Below are 25,172 nucleotides of genomic sequence, written 5' to 3'. Positions count from 1 at the left end.
AAGTTATTCCCAGCCGGAAAAAAAAGAAGAAAGCAAAAATGGCTTTTTGTATGTCAGGTAAGGGAAAAGCAGTGGCATCTGGTATACCTGCAGCTACTCTGATAACAGAAAATGAGTTACTTGTAGTATTTAAACAAGACCAATTCTTTGCAGTGACTATAGTTGGACAATAACACCTTGTTCATTTTTACACTGTAAGATTAGACTTGAAATGGAGTCACTGGCATCTCATGGTTTTCCAACCATTTATATTTGTCTATTGTTCTCACTTCTTATTAATTTCCTCCTGTTATGTTCTTTTCTGTAGATGCTAAAATGAAAAATCATGGCCATGCTAGAATTGTTCCAGAAGATATTATAGTAACAGCCCTTGTGGCTTGCCAGCTTCATCTGTACGACTCAATACATGAGGACGAAGATTACTTAATATGTTCCAGGATAATTAAGTGGACACAGTTCATACGTGACTACTATCAGATTATGCAGTAAGTAATGTCAGCTGAAACAATTCATAAAAATTTAGAAAGAAATTGTCTTGATTATAGGAAAACAATGACAGTGAACACTCTACAGGGTGATTTATGAATGTTCATAGAATGTTTGTTTATTCAAATCATAGTTTTTGCTCAAATTAATGAATTTTTCTTATAGTTACTTATTCCTTGATTTTTTTAGTTTAGTGTAAAAACTATAAAATCTATGAATACAAAGGCCTAATACAAATCTCACTGAACGGATGTATATAATAAACCTATTCATATATAATATTCTCCATAAACATTTCAATAGTGTGAGGTGTATTATGTATACCTGTCTCTCATCCCTGCCCTTGTATTGTTACAGTCATGGTGCGCACATACAGAATTCAGAGAAGTATGTTGAATACTGCCACAAATTGTTATGTAAGCTGAGAAAAGTGAACCCACAACTAGATATAGATGGAGAAAAAAACATCTGGATTCTAAAACCAAAAGCTCTATCTAGAGGAAGAGGTAAGAGAATTTGTGAAACGGGTACTCAAGTGATGTTTAGGGGGAAAACAAAAGTTCAGGTTACTGGTAGGTGCCCCCCACAGGACATTTGTAAATGACTCACATACAGTAACTGAAGCAGAAAATCATGCAAGGGCTTATATACCGTATATACTTGAGTATAAGCCGACCCGAGTATAAGCCGAGGTACCTAATTTTACCTACGAAAACTGGGAAAACTTATTGACTCGAGTATAAGCCTAGACACAACTACAGCCCTGTCTCTCAGCAGCGCACATTCTGCCAAAGCGACCCCCCCAGCGATCAACCGGACTTCTTTGCAAAGTTGATGGTGACAGAGAATTGCCAAACGGATTACTGTGTGCATTGTCCCACTGTCCCACTACCATGTGCAGAGGGTGCTGTGTGATATTGCCATCACTGTTAATCTTTTGTATAACCAACAGAGGGCGCTGTGTGATATTGCAGTCACTGTTATTCTTTCATATAACCAACAGAGGGCGCTGTGTGATATTGCAGTCACTGTTCTTCTTTCATATAACCAACAGAGGGCACTGTGTGATATTGCAGTCACTGTTAATCTTTCATATAACTAACAGAGGGCGCACTGTTATTCTTTCATATAACCAACAGATGGCGCTGTGTGATATTGCAGTCACTGTTATTCTTTCATATAACCAACAGAGGGTGCTGTGTGATATTGCAGTCACTGTTATTCTTTCATATAACCAACAGAGGGTGCTGTGTGATATTGCAGTCACTGTTCTTCTTTCATATAACCAACAGATGGCGCTGTGTGATATTGCAGTCACTGTTATTCTTTCATATAACCAACAGAGGGTGCTGTGTGATATTGCAGTCACTGTTATTCTTTCATATAACCAACAGATGGCGCTGTGTGATATTGCAGTCACTGTTATTCTTTCATATAACCAACAGAGGGTGCTGTGTGATATTGCAGTCACTGTTATTCTTTCATATAACCAACAGAGGGTGCTGTGTGATATTGCAGTCACTGTTATTCTTTCATATACCAACAGAGGGCACACTGTTATTCTTTCATATAACCAACAGATGGCTCTGTGTGATATTGCAGTCACTGTTATTCTTTCATATACCAACAGAGGGCACACTGTTATTCTTTCATATAACCAACAGATGGTGCTGTGTGATATTGCAGTCACTGTTATTCTTTCATACAACCAACAGAGGGCGCACTGTTATTCTTTCATATAACCAACAGAGGGCGCTGTGTGATATTGCAGTCTCTCCCCAAGCGAACTGTTGGTATAGGAATGATTAAAAGTGACTGCAATCTCAGCTACTGCCGGATGACCCGTGTATAAGCCGAGGTAGACTTTTTCAGCACATTTTGGATGCTGAAAAACTCGGCTTATACTCGAGTATATACGGTAGTAATAGCTCCTTACAAGGGTGAGGGACCTCACCTCCATTGAGGTTTTGGAAGGATCCATGAGCGTCTTCATCTCATGTCATACATTTTGGCACATAATAAATTCCTATTCTTCATGGCCAATTCAGAGTTATGATTATTTCTGTGCCACAATGCAGAATATGTATAAATTAATTCCTAATTAGATGTGTGAGATGTAGGAGCAAAGTGGCAACCTTAGTTATTGGTCCAACACATGCTGATTTTGTTGCTTCAGGCATTAAAGAATGGTTTACTACAATATTGATGTACAAAGAGATTGATTCATGTTTTCATGTTATTACAGGGATACATTGCAGAAATGATCTGAAAGAAATATGTTCCTATGGAAATGGATGGGTGGCTCAAAAGTACATAGAGAGGCCACTTCTTGTATATCGAACCAAAATTGATCTCCGTCGGCATTTCCTCATAACGGACTGGTACCCCTTAACTATCTGGTTCTCATCTCAGCCCTACACGCTGGAGAGTTTAGATATGTAAGTAGAGGGTGCAAAATCTTGCATTCTATTTATTTGTTATGCAGTAATGACATGATTTATTATATAACAGAAATAAGTCTACGTTCTGCCTTATTTTAGCATTTTACAGGCTATGTCTTGTTTTACAATCCTTTAGGAATATAATGCACTTATTCGAAGAAATGAAAAATATCATAAAACCTTTTATTTTATTTAACAAATAAGAATTACATTATAAAACACCTTGGACAATTGTGCCATTGTTGCTAGTAATTTAAAGGTAATTTATAGGTTTAATCCATGGTGTATACGATAACATTTGTGATAAATCACTTTATGCCATTAAATACATTTGTTTGTTGCTGTTACATCTGTAAAGTGGGCCAATAGCGTGCTAAAGGCGCTATTCTTCTAACCTCTGATTCCGTGGCAGTTGCATTGGTTACAGGGCTCTATAATTTTGCTCTAACAATGGTAGTCAGCTTGCTAAGGCTAATGAATAACTAAGGCACGATTAGAATACTTAGTAGACTCACTGGATACCAACATTGGATTACTAGTGATGGTTCAGGCACATAAACTTGACAATTGTATTGTTTTATCCTTCCAGCCCCATCCATGTGTGTAATAACAGCATACAGAGGCAAAGTAAGAATGCACCAAATCGTCACCCCAACCTGCCTGAAGAAAACATGTGGCACAGTGATGAATTCAAAGAGTATCTTTGTACAATCGGGAAAGAGCAAGTCTGGGATTTAATCATTATACCAGGGATGAAGAAAGCCCTCATTCAAACTATGAAGGCCAACCAGACAAATGTGATTTACAAGAAAAACAGTTTTGACCTTTTTGGTGCAGATTTTATGTTTGGAGAAAACTTCCAGCCCTGGCTACTTGAGATCAATCTCAAACCTGACATAGAAAAAGACACGTCAGTAATGGAGAAGCTTGTTCCACCAATGGTAGAGGACATTGTACGTGTGGTGATTGATTACAAGGAAGACCCCAACTGTAACCTGGGAGGATTTGAACTTATATATAAACAGGTAAGTGCAAGTCAAGGGACAGAAACTTTGATACTGATGAATGTGTAAAGAATAATATAACCTCAGGCATATAATCTGAGTACATAATGTTTTTGGGCTGTGTTTATTTATATAAGTATGCCATGGGTTGGTCCACCTTCATGAGAGCATTTGATACGTATTTGCTACTTCAAGCTCTCTTCCCCATGGTGAATGCCCTGTAGATTAGACAAATTAGGTTTCCAATTCCACCCCCCCCAATAAGTTTATTGCAGCTCCAGCAGGCCCCAAGGGGGTGAGGGGGTTGCAATTGCACCCAGGCAAGTAGTTATGCCACCAGGGCTTTTAAAAGAAAAATATACTAACATCAGCTTTGGACATAGCTATTAGTTGTAATGCTCAACTAAGCAGTTCCTCTTAATTTAGAACAAGGTTACAGACATGTTTTAAGCCAATAAATTTTAATAGTATCCAGAACAGTAAAATATTTAACTACCTTTTAATTATAGGAAGGTATTATGTGAGAACAAACAAATTAAGATTGTAAGCAATATAGCACATATATTTTAACACTGGGTATAACTTTGGTACCACATCTGAGTATAGAAGACATAATTTTGTATACATAATGAAAATGATTCATTTAAGCCTATTGGACTACAGTATATATATTTTAGTTCTAAAAGCTTTCTGTTTTTTTCCTTTTCTAGGCTAATCAGTGCTTGAATTGGGAAGAAAAAGGTGAAGGGATGGCATGTGTGGATTGTGTAGCTGCGCCCACATGAGTAAGCCCCACCCACGGATAAACAGTGGCGCACGCAGTGCATCAAAATTTTTCAAGGCCACACCCCCTTTTGTGGCCCCCTTTTGTGAAAATCAGGATTTACATTTATAAATACCCCCAGAACCCATAAAACGGTGGCACAGAGGCAATATCACGTATAAATACCCCCAGAAATCATAGCAGTGACAGATTCACAGACGGCAAGGAAGATTTAATAGTCATTGTGTGTAAGAAATGAGTTAAGGGAAGAGTTAGGGGGGAAGTGCCAGCAGGCAGTACAAGTAATAAAAACTGCTTACCATTATCCTGCTACACTTATCAGAGTAGTAATCTGCAGAGTAGCCCTGACAGCAACCAAACACCAATTTCTATCAGCCAAATTCCTGGAGTCCCATTCAAAGAATCTGCTTTCCATCCAGCCTGTCCTCTCTCCCTGCAAAGCCCGTCCTCCCTGTCCTGCGCAGCCAGTCCAGACTGTCCTCTCTTGAAGGTTGCCAGGTTTTCACTTCAAAACCAGCCAAAGACTATCAAAAAAGTAGCCCAAAAGTAGCCAAAACCAATTTTAAAAGTAGCCCAATTCCCAAAGCCTAAAGTGTCCCACGTTGGCAGCAGCAGCCAGCACTTTTCTTTAGATGGAGCTTGGTGAAAAAAAGCTCCAGTATGGGAACATGTGGCATCCCGCTTGACGGGATGGCAATTACCGAAAAAAAAAAGAAGTAGTGGGATTACATCCCGCCCAATCCCGCCCCAATACAAGCACTGAGGCTAATTATACTGGAAACGGGTCTCTCAATTAGGAAAAAAAACCTTTACAGATCTAAAGGCAGATGGCTAGTGGGATGAGTCTTGGAGGAAGGAATAGTCCAAACAGCCCTTTCCTTTTGATGTCTAATTTTTTCTTTTGTTATACCTGTACCTTAACATATTTAAAATAAAATTGGTATTAAATGTATGAAAACATGTTTAAAATTATTTCCTTAATCACTTTTTGTACTCTTTCTTTCTCATGAAAAATATAAATCATTTTTAACATTGGTATTGGTTGACACCTATATATATATATATATATATATATATATCGAGACAAGTGTATAGTAGCACTCACTTAAGGTTCTTATATCTGGTGCTTAGCCTTATAGGTTATAAGTTCTGCTTTTTTTCCAATTATATAACAATTATCAAATGAGTTGAGGCGGCACTCAGAATATTTTCTCAGTTTATCATGTATAAATAATAATAACACAACCTATTTTTTACATCATATCTCATAACATCGACATTTCGGCATGCAGCATGCCCTTGGTCAAGCTTAACAGAGTGACCAAATATCACAGCTGTGCTTCACACATAAAAAGGCTTTAGATAGGAAGTGACATCACAACATCATAGGGGTAACACACATTTAACCACTGTTTTCGTCACATAAATGGGTACAATATTTCCATCAAATGTACATTTATTTTGATGCAGACAGTGATGTTCCAATAGAATATGCCATTTATTTTGTGGTATTTGATTTATTGACCATGTAATTTGTGTTATTCAACTTTTATTTGGTTGAACGTGTCATGGTTTTCCATCTTTCCCCTCCGTTGACACCAGGCCGGGTGGCGGGTCAAGGATGTCATGGGTGGCAGGTTGGTGACATTGCGAGGAAGGACCTGTAATGGACGGGGTTATGGTGTAGCAATCAGTGATTGGCCTAATAATGCGTCAATCATAGAGAATCCTGCCCATTTTTCCAAATCAGGAGAGCCGGGCAGGCAGTTTTGACCCCCCAAATGGACAGGTGGCAAACCTAGTAGCTTCTTACCCATAGCAACTAGGCAGTTTCAATTTGAAGTTGAAAGATGAATAAGAGAAAGCTCAAACAGAAAGATATCAAAAGCTTCACAGTAAAAGATCTTTCTGGAAGCCGAACATTATAGATCAATGTCTCATGACACTTTACCGAAACTGATGGTAGAGATTACTATTCTTTAATGATATAGCGCCAACATATCCAGCAGAGTCTTAGAGAGATTATACAACCTTAAAATCTGCCTCTGCTCCAGGGAGCTTACAGTCTAAATCCCAATCACAGTTAGACACAGACATACTAGTGTCAGTTTATCAGGAGCCAGGTAACCTGCCTGCATAGATATGGCATGTTGAAGGAAACTGGAGTACCTAGTGGAAACTCACACAGACACAGAGAGAACATTCTAACCCCATGAAAATAGAGACTTTGCTTGAATTGTACATTACTTTTTTAAAAATATTTCTAGATATTAGAAGTTGTTGAACTGCTAATATAATGGATTTGTAACAATAGCACCATCAGCTGATCAAATCAAGCTAAAAGAGCCATGTAATGTTTCTCTGGTTGGTTATAAGCACTGCAAAATTTGCCAGCTTTTCTTTCAACTTTTAAATCAAGGAGCTTGTCAACAAATGCTTTTGGTAAAAAAAAATTTGGACCCCGTTTATGTAATGGCCAAGCATATCTTGGTTCTAGTGTTGTGCGGGTTGGCTGCACTCATGGGTTTACCTGCGGATTGGGCGGGTTTGGCCCAATCTCGCACCCCCCCTTTCTGGGTTACAGGTGGGTCTGGGTTGAGCTCTTCTGCCTGCTCTCCTCGCCCACGACTTTACAATGCCGAATTCTGGGTTCAACTTTTATAGGTGCGTGCCTGCTAGCCCCGCCCCTTTTGTGATGTCATTGGTGGGGCAGGGTGGCGCGATTCTATAAAAGGAACCCGGAAGTTGGGCTTGGGCAGGCACAGGTAAAGGGAGGGTTGGTGTGGGTCAGGTAGAACCCAACCCTCACATCACTACTTGGTTCCCCTGCTGGGCAGCATTGTTTCATATTATCATACAAAATACCATTCATTTGGAGACAGAACACAACAAAACTTTTCAGATCTCAATCCCCTGTCTACAACAACCCACCAATCTACCTGACAATCAGATTTTGACTTTATATGGGGTATGGCTTAAAGCACTGCTTTATGTCCCTAGGCAGTTTCACAGGGGTGCTGAGCTTCAATCTGACATTTACAGATAAAGCCATATGTAGTTCACATTTTGTTGCACTGTATCCAGACACGATTCTTGGTGCTAAATCCTGCCTCTAGATGGTGCTAGAGTGCACATTTTTCATTACATCTATTTAGTAGAAGTAAATCTAGAGCAACTGGACTTGCTGATTACCCATTGAAGCCATTTCAATACTCATCCGAGCATCTTCTTCAATTCAACTTACTGATATGGGAAATCCTTGGCATATAAACTCTTCCAATAATCCAATCACAATGGTGCAGTGTAACTATCCAATTAATTGACAAGTGAAACTCACTGCGGTTGTGAATGCTGTGTATTTACTGTGGTAGAACTACTATTGTGTCATGCAACACAAAGAGCTAGATATACCATGACCTGGATGAATGAAAACCTTCATGGACATATTTTCATTACATTGCTTTTGATGGACTAAGGCCATTGAACTCTAGCACCATCTAGAGGCAGGACAAAGCACTATGGTGTCTGGACCACAAGTCTTGTTCTTCCAAGAAACCCGACTGAGAAGTCAATAAATCATATTTGTAAGTTTTTACTGACAAGTGTTCACCCAGTAGCAGTGTCGGACTGTGGTGCTTGGGGCCCACCAGGAAACCTCAGATCAAGGGCCCAAACCCCCCACCCCTGTACAAAATAACGGCCACAACATTTTTTTATATTTAATTTTAAAATCTGGCATGGGGTGTCCCAGGTGCCCCCAGTCATGTGACTTGTGCTCTGATAAACCTCAGTCACTCTTTACTGCAGGTTTGAGTGATATCAACCCCCCAGCAGCCTAACAACAGAACAATGGGAAGGTAACCAGATAACTCCCTAACACAAGATAACAGCTGTAGAGGAAGTGGGAATCCACGCTCAGCCAATTAACTCTTTGTAGATGAATGCATCAATCCTCTTAAGTCAGGGGTGTCCAAACTTTTTACAACGGGGGCCAGATTTGGTGAGATGAAAATGTGTGGGGGCCGACCAATCAGCCTGACATTGTTTGATTCGAACCATTAAGTATATATTCATGAAGCTGCTGGATCCAGGCAAAATTAAATGTGAAGCCATTAGGGTAAGGCCACACTAAGCGATAGCGCGGCGATTTGACTCGCCGCGACTTTTCGCCGCGACTTTTAAACGGCAATCGATGGCGAAACTTTGGCGCTGGCGTCTATGGGGAATCGCTGCGTAAAAACACACGCGGCGATCTTTTTTCTATTGTCGCTCGAAATCGCCTCGCTAGGCGATTTCGAGCGACAATAGAAAAAAGATCGCCGCGTGTGTTTTTACGCTGGCGATTTTGCGCGATTCCCCATAGACGCCAGCGCCAAAGTTTCGCCAGCGATTGCGGATTAAAAGTCGCGGCGAAAAGTCGCCGCGAGTCAAATCGCCGCGCTATCGCTTAGTGTGGCCTTACCCTGATGGTATGTTAGTGCCCTACTGCACTGATCTTCTTCTGTCCCCATAGACAGCCCTTACCCACCCCCACATCCAGCCTCTGTAGTCTATAATAACTTTTATTTCAATTGTTTATTCTTTCTCAGTTAGACACTCACCTGTAACTCCCCCTCCCTCTCAGAAACAGGCATGAAAAAAAAGCTTAAAACTCTGTCTCCTCCTTTGCACACAAGCACTCCCTCTGGAGCTCCCCCTCCCTGCCAGAAACTAAAGGTGGACTCCAACTGTAACTTACTTCCCTCCTGCCACATGTGATCGCTGATAAGCAGGATCAAGCTGCAGCACATTCAACACTCGCGTCTCTCAGTGATCCCATAGAAATGAATGTGCGGCAGCAGGAAATGTAAGTCACAGTCGGAGTCCACCTTTAGTTTCTGGCAGGGAGGGGGGAGCTGGCAGCTGGTATGTAACGGAGACCGTAGTTGTAAAACTATTGAAGGGGGAGTTGAGCCAGAGGATAGAACGGGTTTTTTTTTAGCAGTGTAGCTTTTTTTCATGCCTGGTTTCTGGGAGGGAGGGGGAGTGACAGAATGTTTAAAAAATCACTGCGACGTGCTGCTGTGACTTCGGCTCCTCTTCTGCTTTTTGCTGCGGGCCAATTAAAATTGGATCGCGGGCCGTAGTTTGGACACCCCTGTCTTAAGTAGATGTACCGAACATCCAAAACTATTAGACTTCAATGGGAAAGAGGAGAGCACTCGAACGCAAATTAACTGCTTGTGATTAATTTTTATTTAAGCTGCTGTACACAAGATAACAGCTGCCTGGTAGATACAAGAACAGCACTCAATGGTAAACCTTTGTGTTGTTAGACCAAATTCAGTACCTGTGCCAGCTTCTGTTATAATGCTGTAGCAGGGGGTTCACAATTGTATGAATTTGTACCAGAAAGTAAGGAACTGCAAAGAAGAGCTAACGAGGTCGCACAGCCTTGTTAATAAATATAATTAGATTGTGTGTGAAACTGCTGCCACCATTCAGCCCACCCACCCCACCTTTGAGAAAGCCTCAAACGTACACCTTTGAGAAAGCGAAACGTACATCAGGCGTTTGCTCTATTCAGCATTCTAAGGGTGGGGAGGAGGCACTCTGGAGGGTGGGCTGAATGGTGGCAGCAGTTTCCTTCTAATAACGGAGGTAGCATTGGACATACAGGGGATGTTGTTACTGGCACTTACACAGACTTAATTTTGGACTTTGTCCGTTTCCAATTTTTGGTGTTGCATTTGCACTAGCGATGGGGAATAGGCCACACTTACTTAGGTGCCTCTGAGAGGACAAAGTGGCAGTTACTCTATGCACACCATATTGGAAACATCTAAGTCTGTATAATACTGCAAGGTACAGTACACTGGGTCTGTCCTCCGTTTGTATGCACTACCTTTGGTTATTTAACTTATTGTGTTCATGTCCAAACTTTTGGTGTTGCTTTAACACAAGACATAGGGAATAGGCCATACCTACTTAGGTGCCTCTGAGAGGACAAAGTGTCAGTTTACTCTCCTTGCACACTATTTTGGAATTAACACTTGTGCGATACTTCAAGGTCCAGCATACAAGGTGTTGATTTGTCCGTTGTTTTTCCCACAATGGGAGCCACCTAATTTCTTTTACTATAGACACATTCCTGCTCCCCACCCCAACTCATCCTACAATAAGAGGGCATATAGGCTGATGTAATGATCTAGGTGGGACCTGTATTTTCTTTACAACTGTGATACCAGATCAGGATACATCATATTTTTTAAGTGTTTTTATATTTCATTAATTCCCTGTTTTGATTTTAAATGAACTATTTAATGTTGTGTTTTATTGAGTGATTCCTTCTTCTACAGACTAGTGGAATGCGAACTAGTAATAAGCACCCCTTACACTATTGCACTTTATTAACTCTTAATTGTTTATCACAATATATAATAATGACAAAACATCAAGTGTGGATACAATGAATTTATTTTGAATGAATTTAATTGCACTCATCAAAAAAAATTTTTTAAGGCATTAATTATTCCTTTCATGGTTTCCAAGTTACACACACAATCTAGTTATATTTATTAACAAGACCTCGTTAGCTCTTTTTTACAGTTCCTTTCTTTCTGGTACAAATTCATGTTAATGCTGTCGGCACGTCTAAGATTAAAGGACTTCTAAACAGTGGTGATGGGTGGTTAGAAGGTGCAGAAAAACCAAGAAACCCAATTTGTAATTTCCCTATTCTGTCACACCTAGGGGTTATTTATCAAAGGTCAAGTTGTTTTTTTCCCAAAAAAAATGAGTTTTCAAGGGTAAAAAAAACAACTCGGGTTTAAAAAAAACTCCAAGAAGCTTGAATCCAAAAATACCCCTGTTAAAACCTGTTGGGGTCATGTAGAAGTCAATGGCAGAGGTCCCTTGAACCATTTGAAGATGTTATTAACCTTCATGATTTTCAGGTTTTTTTTAAGTGGTTTGCGCTCCAAAACTCGATCAATTCAAGGTATTCAGGGGTTTTCTCGCAGTAACTCAATCAATTACAGTATTTAAAGGAGAAGGAAACCTAGTCGGCGCAAAAAGGTCCAGTCTACGGAGTTCACCGACGCCATCTTCTTCCAAGCAATCTTCTTCCTGCTTTGACCGGCGCATGCGCATTAGGAGCATTTCGCCGGTACGATCTACTGCGCATGCGCCAAAAGTCACGAAAATCGGATAACTTTGTGACTTTTGGCGCATGCGCAGTAGATCCGTACCAGCGAAATGCTCCTGCTGCGCATGCGCCAAAACGCCGGTCAAAGCAGGAAGAAGATCGCTTGGAAGAAGATGGTGCCTGTGAACTCCGTGGACTGGACCTGCGCAGAAGGGTAAGTAACAAGTTAGGGGCATTTGCCCAGCGGGACAGGTAGGCCAGGGGGGAGGAGGGAGGGAGGGCAACACACGGGAGGGAGGGGAGGGTTTTTGCGCTGACTGGGTTTCCTTCTCCTTCAAGTTTTCCCCTCTGATTGCATACATTTGAGTTTTTAACATTCAAGTTTTTTTCATAAATAAATAAGCAAACATTTGAGTTGTGAGTTTATTCAAGGTAAAAAAAACCTCAAAAACTCGACCTTTGATAAAAAAAAAACCTCCCTAGTGTGACCTGTACTCTGTTTTAAGTCACATTATATCCTAACACTTACTAGGTACTACTCTGGACCCACCTGCCTGCTCCGGTGAAACCCCTAAGACATAGATCCAGAGCACATGTGTGCTCCAGCTTATATACTATAGAACAGTGGCACCCTCTGGACAGCTATGGAATTGCAAAGCTTACACTTTGACACAGGAAGGGGAACTTATTTCCCAACTATTCTAAGGACCCCCTTTAGCTGTCTAGCAATAAACTAATCCCCTTTAGTCAGGGGATTACCTGACTAAAGGGCAACTATTTTACCAGTGCCCTACACCATCACTAGAAGATAAATGTAATGCCTATGGTAATATTTGTGTTTTAACACTTTGTAGCATATACTACAGTAGGTGAGCAGATATACATTTCCAAATGAGGGACAAGTAGTAAAGTAAAGTTAATGGTGGAGACCTGGAGCCGATATTTGTACATACCCACTAGTTTTAATTTATGTTTCTGCCATGTGTGATGTGTTCCAACGCGGTGTACTGTCTGGTTCCTTGTTATTATTAATTCTCTTATTTATCCCTTTGTTTGGGGTACACTGAATTTATTCAAAATAAATCAAGCATTGTTTTTCATGCATTCTTTGTTCTAAAGTAACAGTTACACAAGCAAAATGTTCACATTTTCCCTATATCGCCACTTCTACTCTCATTCTGACTCCTAATTGCAACAAGAATGTTATGGAGAAACATACCCTCATGTATCATTTCAAACTGTGGGGTCTGTTTACATACCGTTGAACTGGAGAAATTATCAGAATATTGCCAGTTTTTCCAGTTCTGAGTCTGTTATAACTCCCAGCACAACTTGAACTTAACCAAATTAGAACTACATTAACTCTGCCTGGTTGGGGTTAACAGTACAGGTAAGGGACCTGTTATGCAGAATGCTTGTAATTTAGATCTCCATACCTTCAATCTCCAACAAAATCATTAAAACATGAATTAATCATTAATTAAACCCTAGGATTGTTCTGCCTCTATTAAGGATTAATTATGTCTTAGTTGGGATCTAGTATGAGGTACTGTTTTTTTTTTTATTAGAGAGCAATAATTTTTGAAAATTGTAATTATTTGATTAAAATGAAGTCAATAGAAAAAGGCCTTCCCATAATATCAATTAATTAACAATTAAAGGATGCTATACCTGTATTTGTTTCCTAAATAAGTACAGCAATAGTGCCACCTGCTGATCATTTCGCCCAAATGTCTACAGTCAGGGAAAAAAAGCAGTGTCGGACTGGGCCGGCGGGACACCGGGAAAAACCCCGGTGGGCCCCGGGCTCTTGTGGGCCCCGCCGGCCCAGATCCGCTACTTAGTGGGGCGGCGCGACCCCACTTTGTTTGGGGTCGCGGTAGAATAGAAGGGCTGCGCATGCGCACAAACGCGGCGCCGCGCGCATGCGCACAAACGCGGCGCCGCGCGCATGCGCACTAGCCGCCTGCAGCACTCCGGAGCGGCAGTGGCGGCTGGAGGGGGCCCTGGGGCAGTAGCCCCGGTGGGCCCCATGCCTCCCAGTCCGACCCTGAAAAAAAGAATAAAAGAAACAGTGATCTAGACAGGCCGAAATAACCATTTCCTTTAACATCTTATTATTAAAGGAGCACTTGAGCCTTTTGAAAAGTAAACATAATTTCAAGCAACTTTGCAATATACATCAATTAAAAAATATACAGACATTTTATGATTTTTAATGGTTTCAGACAGTTCCCTAAGCCGGCCCCTGCTCTCCTGCTGATCTCTCTGACTACTTTGCTGAGCTGGCTGACTACTGTTACTTTGTATCAACAGCCATCTGTCCTCAGCCTGCATCCTCCAAAACCCCACAATTCCCTGCACACGTGATTTCAATAAGGAAAGGAACATCCCAGTGAAATGCATTGAGGGTTACGTAGTTCCTGCATGCTGTCTGTAAGCTGTGGAAAAGCTGTTACAATTTGTTAGTCCCTCCTGATGCAGAAAGAGAAGAACTGTTAAATAGCTGGATTTCAGCACAGAAAATGGCATTTATTCATACTTTTTGAAGAAACAGGTAACTGTGATGGGTATATTAAGGGTGTCTGTGTTATGTAGGCCTCTTTATCAAATTTTGGTTTGGAAGCCGGAGTTCCCCTTAAAGGAGCCATATCTTAGTTGGGATCAAGTACAAGCTAGTGTTTTATTATTACAGAGAAAAAAGAAAATCATTTTAAACAATTTTGTTTATTTGGAAAAAATGGAGTCTATGGGAGACAGGCTTTCCGTAATTCTGAGCTTTCTGGATAACAGGTTTACAGATAACAGATCCTATACCTGTAATGTAGGTGGTTTCTGTTACCATTAAAGGGATCATTCACCTTTAAAGGGTGGGGGTGGTTTCTGTTACCATTAAAGGGGTCGTTCAACTTTAAAATGAACTTTTAGTATGATGTAGAGTGATATCCTGAGACAATTTGTAATTGGTTTTACTTTTCATCCATCTCTTTTGAGCTGTTTGAAGCTCAAAACAGGACAGTTGGGAGTTATGCAGCCATTACTCCCATTTTTGACATGAAAGCCTTTAGTTGTGTTCCCAAAAATGTTTTTTTTTTTACAAAGACATGCCTGATTTGAGCAATTGAAAAGAAACCGTGATATATTGTCTGTGTTCTTGTTGGGACCAGTTGCTCATCCACTTTTAGACTAGGAAAGTCCTGGCAGTGGTCGGTGGCATTGAGGGCAGGTGACATTTAGTGGAACAGTGATTGAAGAGATACTGACACCAGAACATCATTTTTTTTATATCTATTATAACATTATCTTTGAATACTATTTATAATTTTGCCATAAAAGTACATAATGCTAATTTGGCTAGGCAGACCAAAAAGGAGTTAATGTCCAGCTAGTGATAGGAGCATGGGTTACATGTGACTCAACACTTCAGGCTAGGGCCTTCGCTAAGTGGAAGATTTCAGACAGGATGTAGTGTGACTACAACTCTAAGGCTACTTTGCAATAAAAATAGGAAAAGATGGACCCAGGAGATTCTTATGATGAAACAGAAGTGCAACAGTTTGTTTGTACAAGACAAATGACCTCAGGTTTACTTACAGTCATATGAGTTACATGCAATGGTATTAGCAGAGCTGAGACAGGTTGGATGACACAGCTGAGGAATGTGACTCCCATAAGGCATTGTTGTCAAGTAGTAATAAGGAATCCCAGGCAGATATAGTTTGAAGTGGTCCGGATCTCACCCAGCAGAGTGGTCAGGCAGAAGAAGTCTAAGCCTGACGCCCTATCCACTGTGGTCCCTTCACTGAAGGTAATCTAGGAGCTTTGGGAAGTTACTCCCTGCTACACATCCTTGTTGGAGCACAAAGCTGCTCTTGCTTATGCTCTAACTCACTCTCTTAGAGAGTCTATAACAGATATAATAACTCTGTCTCTAGCTAACCTCGTTCACGGGGTTCCCTGCACCCTGATCCTCGACTCAGACACTAAAGGTGCTGGTCCCTTTTGGGCAATGGCTTTACTGGGCCTTTGGGAACATAGAATAATATTCTGAAAAGAAAAATGTTAGTGTCAGTTTCACTTTATAGCTATTAACCTATGACTAAACAAGACAAGGACTTCCAAAAAAGTGGTAAGATTATAAATAACTTAATATAATCTATAACATCTGCTTAAGCCATTACGGTTCAGTGAGATATTATCTGCTTTTGGTCTCAATAAAATCATCCATATGGAGGAGTTTATTTGCTTTTGTAATGTAACAAAGCCAAGTTGGTGGGAAGAGTGCGGTTACTCTAAAAATGGAAATAACGTGATTTGGGTTCATATCTTCTATAAATGCAGTGTTACATGTATTAAACATTTTAGTGTCCCACTGTACAGTTAAAGAGTGCTGGAAGCACATACTGGCATGTTCCCAACCTGGGTGGTACATTACTATGTGTAATCTGGGGGTGGCTGGATCCCAAAGTACTGTAACTTATTCCTGAATTCAGCTGAGCTATGTCTTGTCAGGTCGTATTTACATATGTTTACGAGAACAGAGAAATAAATATAAATACAGCATTTAGGACATCATTGCCTATCGAGTGTTTCTGTGATGATTTTTATGATGTTGTTTTTATTTCTAAATTACTGTTTACACTGCAATAATTCACTCTACCATATAACATTTCATTCCTGAACCAGCAAGTGTATTTTTTTTAGTAATGTTGGTGTGTAGGCAGACATCTCAGGTCATTTTGCCTGGTCATGTGCTTTCAGAAAGAGCCAGCACTTTAGGATGGAACTGCTTTCTGGCAGGTTGTTTTTTCTCCTACTCAATGTAACTGAATGTGTCAAAGTGGGACCTGGATTTTACTATTGAGTGTTGTTCTACCAGGCAGCTGTTATCTTGTGTAATCTGGTTACCTTCTTATTGTTCTGTTGTTAGACTGCTGGGGGGAGTGATATCACTCCAACTTGGAGTTGTAGCCCAGCATTTTATTACATGTTATTCTGCTGTTGCAACTCTAATATTTACCGGTAGTTGTTATGTTACTGTATTTGCCCATCCATCCCCCTACTCTAGTAGTCTATAGGCTATCTTTGTTATGTATAAGGCATATGGCACACTTAGGAGGTTATTTACTAAACTTCAAATGCAAAAATCACAAAAAATGTGTGATTTTTTTGTAATTTATTAAACCCCAAGGATGATCGGTGTTTCTGCTACCTCCTCCTCCCATGCGTCTTTCCTCAGATCAAGTTAATTACTATACTGGTCCTTTGAGTGGTGGGAATAGCACAGCTTCATGAAGAGGCGATTCATTCTAAAAGGGTCCTGTTATAAGAAACAACCACAACTATTTATGCAATAACTACATCTGTTTCTATAGTCAACAATCATAACGTTATGTTAATGAAAGCAGGACAATAAATGCACACAAGCTAGTGATAAGTACATGTAAGTAAGTGATGTTTGCACTAATAGTAGAACATTGTGAGAATATACAGAACACTGAAATATATATACAGTAGCTCAGTTATCAGGGACTTCGCAGATTTACTAACAGGTGTAGGCGTCACTTCGCTAGCGAAAGAGATAGACGCTAGCGGTGATTCGCACTCTATCACCAGGACAATCTTCGCTCTGCCGAATGGACGTTACTTCGCAAATTCACTATGATGTAGATTTTACTGAACTTTACCCCTTTCACCAGACTTGCCTTTATATATATATATATATATATATATATATATATATATATATATATATATATATATATATATATCTTGTATATACAGTTCTTATATTTCCAATTAATCACCAAAGGTCATTTTTCATTATAATAAAAGGGTATTGTCACGGACATATGTCTTCTACTCACTGCAGTCCTCAGTAGGGATTCCACAAATTCAGGAAATTGACTAAAAGCCTGGCCAAATCAAACATTTAGATTCTGCTCAAAAGTTAATATAGGCAAATTAAGTTTGAAATTGAGACTGGTATTTGTGATGCAATTTTTCTTTTGTTTGATTTCTACAGTATCAGAGTTAGAGGAGAAGGTCACCCGGTCAGCTGTACCAGGGGGGGATCCTTGTAGCTGTAGTTGAACAACAGCTTGAGAGTCAGATGTTATGTTACACATTCCTGAAGCATATTCCAAGATTTTGATAATTTTTTAGAGATACAGCCATCCCCTTCTCCTATGCTGAGGCCCAGGATAAAACAATCCATGTGCAAGTGCTATTATGGATATTATGCAAATAAAATTGGAATTTAAATACTGGTATTGCCCCAATCAAGGTTGAGTAATAGGACTGAATTCTATACTGTTTAATAAAATGAACTGCACTGTGTGAGGAAATCAATATGAACAGGGCTGGGCTGAAAACAGAAAAGGATACTATAAAGTGGGTGTTATTCAAGATCCAGTAAGGTAAGACTTTTTGTAACTGGGTGTACTTAGCAGAAGGGAATGCCTGCCTGTTCAGCCAAAAATGTTGGGAAGAAAAATACCCTTTTTGTTTAAATTTTACAACCACTGCCCTCTGAGTCACTTGTGCTGTTTAAATTATGTGAATGTGCTTTTGGGTTGAAAAAACAGCATTTTCTCAGCTGTGATGGATATCAGAGAAAGAGAAATGACAACAGTACTGACATTGTGCCAGTATAAACAGTCTTATAGAGGTAGCCTTTTTTTTCTTGGTGAGAGCTGCAATCTGGGATAATGGTGGCTCTGTCCCCAGCCAATGCACTTTTACATGAAGATGTGACATGTATTGACCAATAGGAGCTCTGGTGATGATTATTATAAGCTGAGAGGCCTATGGGACCAAAGAAAAGTATTTACAGGTTACATATAAAATACTCTTTTGTTCGTCTAGTAAAAACAGTAATGCAAAGCAGATGCTAGGATCTACATGGGAAAAGGTAATGATCAGTAAGAAGCCAGAGACCAATTCCAAAGTTATTAGAAACGTGTGAATAGCATTTATCTGGGTCTCATGGCCCATTCTCCTTTTGGCTTGCTTTTCTTTTTTCTTGGCCTATCTATCCTGTTCTTAACCTTTTAGATGGAGCAAAAGGGAGAGGCAGTGTGAAGGCTAGACAATAGCAAAGTAGACAAAATTAAACAGACATCTTACTCTAATATTTATATCTATCTTTACATATATATATATATATATAGATATAGATATATATAGATATATCTATATCTATATATGCTGTATTGTGGCTTAATACAAATGACAACACGCTGATTAGACAGCGATTTCCAATGAAAATGTGATTGCTGCTGATATAATCATCTTCAGGGATGGCTATTACAGCATAGTTGACTGTTTCCTAACAGTCATAATGACATTCCTACTGAATCAGATTAGGGTTAATTGTCCATCCTCTTGTGCCCCATACTGCATAGTATCCAATGTTCAGCCATGTGTGGTCAGCTAAAGTACAAGTACAATACAAGAGAAAGCCAAGTATAGTGGGGCTCACCAATAACTTCCATCAAGAGTGGGCAAAATATAATGCCTCTAAATGTTACTTGTAGATGAGGCTCCAAATCATCCACTAACATCAAGTTTATAAAAACCCCTCTCTGTGTTGATAAGGATCAGGAGTGTAACTACAGAGGAAGCAGACCATGTCACTGCAGGGGGGCCCAGTAGGTATAGTGGCCCCATAAGGCCCTAATTCATATACAATTTCAATAAATATTGGTAAAACAGGTCAACCTCTAGACATTTTGGGGGCCTGAAAAATAACTTGCTGTGGGGCCCAGTGATATTTAGTTATGCCACTGATAAGGATGAAGGAATATATATCAGGAGAGGGCCTTCATCATTTGGGAAGGAAATGGGGTGGTTTAATCGACCCCAGTGTTTAGAAAACCGTATGTTAAGTTGTTTTAACACTTTTTTTATGTTAAATCTTTTTCTTTGCTCCCTTCATGTACCCCATCTATATCCCACAACCTTCATTGTTGGTAATCTATGATAAATGGTTTATTATTCAGGTCAGGGCAAAAACAAGGAACAGAATATATTGGTGCTGATCAGGAGGAAGGAACTTTCATCAGGCCTTCATCATCGAAGAAGGAAAGGGTATTGTGATAGAGTGGTCTATGTGTCAGTGGTATTTTAAAGAAACAGTAACTCCAAAGTGGTTTACATTATTTAAAATAAAATGGATTCTTGCCCTGAAATGGTAAAAAACTGTACTTACTTCACTACTATAGTTTTTATGAATAAGCTTCCATGTAGGCATAGGGCAGCCATTCACCAGGTAACAGATAGGCTCTGTAGAATACAATGGTGTTTTATTGAGCTTAGCTGTTATCTGCTATGTAACCTGTTCCATTATAGTGCAACCTCCCTGCATTTGCGGCCTCACAGGCAAAGCCACCACCAGGAAACTTGTAGTTCCATATTTCTAAGATAACAGGGCCCTCATGCCCAGGGGTCCCCAAATATTATCCCAATGGTCCCCTGGACCCTTAGGAGAAGGGTCCTGCCAAAAGTAGAATTAGGCCCCAATTTTAAAAAGTCCACTCCCCTGATCCACCTCATTTACACCACATGATCCACCCAAACCTAGCCCACTTAACCATAATCCCAGCCCCATTCACTACCCACAAATCACACTTTAACATCTCTTGGGGCCCTCTCTGCCACTGGGCCCCAGACAGCAGTATGCCCTGTACCCCCATGATAGCGGTCCTGTTGCCAAGATGAGCTTCTTGTTTATTTGTTTTTTTGCATCAAGACCCCCATCTTGTTCAACACAGCACAGTGGTGAATGAGTGGGCAGGAGCATAGAAATTGTTGCCCCTAACTGTAACCGCCAATATATAACTTCACTAATTTAAAGAGATACTGACATCAGAAATTTACATCTATCATAATATTGCCCTTGAAAGCTACTTTGCCATAAAGTATTTGCACAATGCTTTTACATTACCTGTCTGATGCCCCATGTTCCTGTATGAGGGGCTGCCATATTTGTGCAGCAGGAGTCCATTAGCATTAGAATCTCTAACTGACAGGTTGATATGGGACAGTCAGGTTGGCAAAACAGTCAGGTTTTGGAACTTCAACTAACAATAACTTACAAAAACAAATCTCTCAGCAAAAAACGATCAACATTATCTATAGGTAACTTTTAATGTACATTCATATTTTAAAAAGCTGTTTTTAGTGTCAGTACCACTTTAAGTCCCATAAGTGCTCAATGTAAAAGGGTAACGTACTGCAAAGTTTGCAATTTGATGAATTTGTGGAGTAACGATCATTCGTCTGGCGAAAGGGTGCAAAATTTTGTTAGCAATGAGCTCTTTCGCTAGCAAGTTCTCTACGCCTTTTAGTAAATTGGCGATGTCCCTGCGGATTGTTGTTTGGGCAAATTTTCACTAGCGACGGCCACTTCGCCCTTTAGTAAATCTGCTCCAAAGTCTAATAAACAAGCCTGAGTGAATTTCCCGTAAATATAGTCATTGCACTGGAACACTGAATATATAAAGAAGTCGAAACATGCGTACCAGGTAATGATGCCATAAATGGATGGTAAAACTACAAATACACAAGCGATGTATTCTAAGATGTATGCTAAAGGTGGCCATAGACACGCAGATCCTATCGTACGAATCGATTTTCGGATTGTGTGTGGCGTGTGCCGACATCTTTCGTCCGGCGGAGATCGGCCGTTTGGTCGATCGGTCAGGTTTGATTTTGACCCGACCGATTCCGCCGGAGCCCACGACACATCGTAATCGGATCGTTCGGCCATACGACTGAACAATCAGATTACCCCCGATATAGCCATGCTCGTTAATGGCATATCAGGGAAAGATCTGCTCGTTTCGCGATGTTGCCAAACGAGCGGATCTTTGCGTCTATGGTCACCTTAAGATGATTTATCTGCCAATCCTGCTGAAGAGTAGATACCACAGAAAAGTGTAGAATTGGAATATGCTTATTAATTGAGAATCTGTGTAATACTTGCCAGAAGAATGGTGGGGCCAGCTGCCAGAATACTGAGCAAGAATTGGCTCCCTGCAGTTGTCTCCCCGACCAATCCAGTCATAATGCTGAGAATGAAGAAATTCATAACATAAATACCTTGAATTAAACATATGTTTCAGTGTACTGCTCTTGGCTTAGTGAGGTCAGCACACGGAGTCCAGATATTATTGAAATTCAAGCTTCTACAGTTTTTACTTTGGGGTTTAAAGTCTTCTTTAGCCAAAATCCAGTGATGGTTAACGAGATGGTTAACTAGAGGCCCTCCAGCTGTTTTAACTAACTCCCAGCAACACCTTTAAGGGCTCTTACAGACAAGCGTTTTTACCTGCGCTCCCCTGCGTTCCGTTTTTCTGCGTTCAGCCGCAGGGGAGCGCAGGAATAGACGCATTACATTTTTTCCAATGGGGCTGTACTGACACAGGCGCGTGTAGGCGCCGAACGCAGGTTGAGACGCAACATGCTGCATTTTTCCTGCGTTCGGCGCCTACACGCGCCTGTGTGAGTACAGCCCCATTGGAAAAAATGTAATGCGTCTATTCCTGCGCTCCCCTGCGGCTGAATGCAGAAAAACAGAACGCAGGGGAGCGCAGGTAAAAACGCTCGTCTGTAAGAGCTCTAAAGGTCACTGTGACTTTTAGGGGCAGATTTACATATGGTCGAATATCGAGGGTTAATTAATTGAAGTCGAAGGATTTACCGCATCTATTTTTAAAACTGTTAGGCAGGGACGATTATAAGCTGGGACGGGCGGCTTTGTGGAAGGGAGGAAGGGCGGAAGGGTTGGAGAAGGGCACTTTAAGTTCGCCGATACTCACTTAAAAGGCACTCTGCCTATCGGCTACCCGCGTCCTAACTGTGGACTGATCTTAAAGGAAGGGTGGTGTGGGAGGGTACGAGGGGTGCTCTCGTTTGCGGAGGTTTGCTTCCGCCTCCTATTGTTTCACCACCTCCTCTCTGATACAAGGGACTGGACGCTAGTACCCTCACAGTTGACACGGGGACTCGCAGGTTGAAGCTGCCATATACGGCACTTGAGTCTATAGAGTACACACTGCGGTTACTTTTTATGTGCCAATATAACTCCAAACGCCATCCATTAATTCCCTCATGTGCACAGAGGCACGCCAGCACGGCAGCAGTCGAGATTGATGGTGGGCAACAGTTGCTAGTGCAGCATAAACCCACATCACAATCTCGATTTCTTATATCGTACATTAGCTAATGACTTTGTGTCTATACAGCTACCCTACCTAACCTTGCTTTTAATTTCTTACTATTATTTCTTCTCGTGTTAATTTGGATATATTTAATAAAAGTTAAGTTTTACCTTATATGGTTGGGAACTCAGACTAATTAATGGGATGGTGCAATGATATGGGACACACTTTTCCTTTCTGTACTTTACCGCAAATAGTTCGATCAAACGATCAAACGAAAAATCATTCTTTGGTCGAAGAAAACTCGTTGGATCGATGGATTAAAATCCTTCGAATCAAACAATTAGAAGGATTTTAATCCATCGATCCAACGATTTTTCTTCGACCAAAAAATTGTTAGAAAGCCTATGGGGACCTTCTAACATTGCACCTCGGTAGGGGGTCGAAGTTTTTTTTTAATCGAATGGTCGAATATTCGAACGATTTTTAGTTCGAATCGTTCGATTCGAAGTCGAAGTCGTAGTCGAAGGTCCAAATAGCCAAAAAAAACTTCGAAACTCAAAGTTTTTTTTTATTCTATTCCTTCACTCAAGCAAAGTAAATGGGCCCCCAAATGTTTTCATTTAAAATTAAATGATTTGTAAAACTATAAATATATCTATATACATATTTTGGGCAGGGCTTTCTTTACCTCTTGTATCAGTTGTAGGCTGCTTTATATGTAAATTAGTGATGTGAGAGCCGGCCTGATAACCGTGGGTTGGGGGGGGGTTTGGCTGACCTTGCTGCTCCATTTGCAGATTGTGGGCAGGTTCAGGTTGAGATCTTCTGCCTGCTCTCCCTGCGACCTCACACTGCCGGCTTCCAACTTCAGGCTTACAGTTTTATAGGCGCCCCCTGTCTTACCCCTTTTGTGATGACATAAGTGGGGCTGCGCGGGTCTATAAAAGGAAGCCAGAAGAAGGCAGTTCAGATCGGGGTACTGAAAGCTGTACGGGGTACTGTAATGTTATATAAAAGAGCCCCATTTTAAGCTTGAAATCATAGTCTTATTCTTGTATATGCTATTTATATATAGCAACAAATATGTTTTGCTGTTGTCTATCATTTTGACATAATTTCACGGAAACATTGTGGTATTTCCACTGTGGTTTATTTCTGCTGTCCACAAAAAAAGGTGATAGCCTGTTGCAGATTAAGACAATAGCATGTCTCATCTGAATCTGGATGTAGTTGCACTTCAGCTTTGAGTACCAGAGGAAGGACTATGGGAGAGCATAAGAGTAGCAGCAGTAGTAGAGAGAATATACTGTAAAGGAGACAGTGTAATACGAGTGGGACCCTGGTGTGAGATTCTTTGGCCAGTCATTGAGTTTTAGTCTGACAACAACAACTACTGTTGTGTAGAAAGCCTGTATGTAAGTTTACTATACATCTAGGACCCCAGGTAACATGATTTATTTTGACACGGTTAATAAAAAAGGCAGTTTCAGAATGTTCACTATAAACCTGCCTTTAGAAAAATGCAGTATAGCTTCATGCTTTTACTGGGCAGTTTGACGGCTGCAGCCTGACACCCTGGCACCCACCATGAGGAAGTATTTAAGGGTTCTGTTTATTAAAAAAAGTCAACTGGGCTAGAGTAAGGCACATTTGGATGTCATTTACAAGGCAGGTCTGCAGCAGTAGACAAGATGGAGTGTTATTAAAATGGCAGGATATAGTATTTGGAAAGGTTCATTCCAATTAGGACTGAGGCAATAGGGAGGCATCTGGCAGTCACATGTGGGCCATAAAGGCAAAGTAGTTAAATCTACGTGGGAGTGAATGGCGCAATGTCATACTGATGTCTGGTACAATGCAGCAGTCAAATTACCAACAAGAACACTAACTTATTGAAGCAATTATCTTCATGGTGTTTTTTTGTCCCAAGGATTTATTCACAGGCCTTTAATGTCAACCCTTTCTAGGTTGTAAAGATGTGTTAATGATTACTGGCACTTGGGGCTTGTATTTAAATTGGATCATTGTTAAAATATACGAAGATTTATGAAGTAATTATTTGACTCTGGAGTAAGGTGAAGGTTTTCTGTGGTTGTGTATCTTTGTTCCAGATATTTATAAATGGGGGTTCACACTAATCAAATGATACCTCAGTTAGGGGAA

The sequence above is a fragment of the Xenopus laevis genome, chromosome 2S (assembly GCF_017654675.1).
Source record: "Xenopus laevis strain J_2021 chromosome 2S, Xenopus_laevis_v10.1, whole genome shotgun sequence".
NCBI lineage: Eukaryota > Metazoa > Chordata > Amphibia > Anura > Pipidae > Xenopus > Xenopus laevis.
The sequence above is the reverse complement of the archived record's forward strand: the minus strand, read 5'-3'. Positions refer to the sequence as shown.